Raw genomic sequence first — 2,891 nt, 5'->3', positions numbered from 1 at the left:
AGTATGAAAATGTTTGTAACACTGGTTTGGTGTGCTTGAAGGCACACCAAACTTTAGAAGTCTTAGCCTATGAAAAAAAATTTGCATGCATTCATTGAGTACGTCTATGAAAATAAATTTCATGCTCAGATGATCATAGCTTATTGAATTTAAAATGACATAAATCTTAAATCATGGGTTGCCTCCCATGGAGCTCTTTTATTGTCACTAGCTTGACATTGGAGCTTTCTTTTATGGTGGTTGAGGGTTGTAGTGCCTCAACTTGTCTCCCCTGACTGTGATCCTCCTCTTTATTCTCTGGTGTTCAATTTCAGCATGTTCCAACGAGAGTATGTTGCTGACATTGTAATAGTCATCAGTCTGTCGGCTTGCTCCCAGTTGTTGATATATCAATTGCACTTTGTCACCTTTGGAAAGCCCCTCTGTTGGAATCTTCCTGTTCTTCCAACCCCTTTTTGTTTTGTTTCTGCGTTTCATCCTTTCTTTTCTGGCCGTAGGCTTACCTTGGGGATCTTTCATCCTTTCAGTGGCTAATACTCCCATATTCTCTTGGACTTCTTCATCAGTTTGCACAATCTTTTGCCTTGGGATGTTGTTGTGAATCGCCTTGTTGCTTTCTTCCTTTAACTGAGATTCTTCCTTGTCAAGTTCCATATAGTTTTTCTTCTCATTACCAAACTGTGCTTCTGGTAACACCTTCAGAGTGACACTCTTATCATGCATTCTGAGAGTTAATTCTCCTTCCTCTATGTCTATGATAGCTCTAGCAGTGGCCAAGAATGGCCTTCCCAGAATAATAGAGTCACCATCATCCCCTTCTGAATCTAGAACTACAAAATCTGCAGGGTATATGAAATTGTCCACCTTGACCAGCAGGTTTTCAATCATACCCCTGGGGTATACTGTTGACTTATCTACTAGCTCTAGAGATATCTGTACTGGTTTAACTTCCTCTATATGCAGCTTTTTTACCAAGGAGGATGGCATTAAGTTGATACTTGCTCCTAGATCGCACATTACTTTAGTGATGGTTAATTCCCCAATGGTGCAAGGTAGCAAAAAGCTCCCTGGATCTTTAAGCTTAGGGGGAAGCCCTTTTTGAATCAAAGCTCTGCATTCCTCAGTGAGTAGTATAGTTTCCTTCTCATCCCAACTTCTTTTCTTGTTGATAAGCTCCTTCAAAAACTTGGCATACAGAGGCATTTGCTCAAGTGCTTCAGCAAAAGGAATATTAATTTCCAACTTTTTGAAAGTCTCAAGGAACTTGTGAAAATGTTGGTCCTTGGTTTCTTTGTTGAACCTCTGGGGATATGGCAGTGGAGGTGTGATGCTCTTTCCTATTTGCTGCTGTCCCTGAGTCACTTATGTTGAACCGTGTGGCTGGTTGTCCTTTTCTTTAAGTTTCTCAGTGCTCTTGTTTGGCATTACAACTTGATTCTTGGCTTCATCTTTCTTTGTTTGCTCCTCATCTTCTATTGCACTTTTGCTGCTCTCTGCTTGCTTCTTTGTAGTGTCATTATTGCGCATCAATGTTCTCCCACTCCTTAATTGTATCGCCTTGCATTCTTCCTTAGGATTTGGAATTGTGTCACTCGACAGAGAGCTTGAGGGTCTCTCAAGAGAAATCTGCTTGGAGATTTGCCCCATCTGTCTCTCTAGGCTCTTCAGGGATGCTTCATGATTCTTGGTTGTCATTTCCTGGTGTTTCAACATTTTGTCTATCACGGCCTCCAAGTTAGTGATTCTTTGGGCTTCAGGTGATACTTGAGGTGGGTTATGAGATGTGGGTGGTGGATGGTAGGCATTTTGGTTGGGGTTGGGGTAGTTGTTTTAAGGTTTTCTGTAGGGGTTTTGGTTAGTTTGCTGCTGGTTGTGGTTTTGGTTGCTTCTTGGGTTGTTTTGGTTTGAGTTCCTCTGCCATGGTTGTTGGTTTTGGGTATGATTATCTCCCCATCTGAGGTTTGGGTGGTTCTTCCAGGATGGATTGTATGTATCACCATACACTTCATTTGGTCCTTGGTTGTGCATATACTGTACTTGCTCTTGTTGTTGTTCTTCTTGAGTTTCTTCATTCTGTCCCCATGTGGTTGATGGTTGGCTAGTGTTAACTGCTGCAACTTGGAGACTATCAATCCTCTTGGCCATTTGCTCAAATTGTTGTTGAATTTGCTGCTGCATCATCTTGTTTTGAGCCAAGATTGAGTCCACTCCTTCTAGCTCCATTACTCCTCTTCTTTGTGATGGTTGGCGGTTTCTTTGATGAGCAAAGAAATATTGGTTGTTGGCCACCATATCTATGAGATTTTGAGCTTCCTCTGCAGTTTTTATGAGTTGCAAGGAACCTCCAGCTGAATGATCCAAAGCTTCTTGAGATTTCAATGTTAAGCCCTCATAGAAATTCTGCAGCTTATCCCACTCAGTGAACATTTCAGGAGGACATTTCCTGATTAGAGCCTTGTATCTCTCCCATGCCTCATGGATGGGTTCAGCCTCCATTTGTGTAAATGTTTGTACCTCAGTCTTCAACCTTATGATCCTTTGAGGTGGGTAAAATTTGGCAAGGAACTTGGTTACCAAATCATCCCAATTGTTGATGCTGTCTCTTGGAAAGGATTCCAACCATTGAGTGGCCTTGTCTCTGAGAGAAAATGGGAATAGCAATAGCTTGTAGCTGTCAGGAGGCACACCATTAGTTTTAACAGTGTTACAAATCCTCAAGAAGGTGGATAAGTGTTGGTTCGGATCTTCAAGTGGTCCTCCACCAAAAGAGCAATTGTTTTGAACCAAAGTGATGAGTTGTGGCTTTAGTTCAAAATTGTTTGCATTGACATTTAGAGTTAAGATGCTACTTCCACAATGTCTAGGATTTGCAAAAGTATAGGAAGCTAAAA

The 2,891-nt window shown here is 41.4% G+C and overlaps 1 pseudogene; it reads right to left on the bottom strand.

The window, feature by feature from the left end:
- Nucleotides 1–231: 231 nt before the first annotated feature.
- On the bottom strand, nucleotides 232–2,496 carry LOC148568393 (uncharacterized; annotated as a pseudogene).
- Nucleotides 2,497–2,891: the final 395 nt, after the last annotated feature.

The sequence above is a fragment of the Arachis ipaensis genome, chromosome B4 (genome assembly GCF_059453495.1).
Source record: "Arachis ipaensis isolate K30076 ecotype BB chromosome B4, ASM5945349v1, whole genome shotgun sequence".
In the NCBI taxonomy this organism is placed as follows: Eukaryota; Viridiplantae; Streptophyta; class Magnoliopsida; order Fabales; family Fabaceae; genus Arachis; species Arachis ipaensis.
Note: the sequence above shows the minus strand (reverse complement) of the source record. Positions and strands in the feature narration are given on the sequence as shown.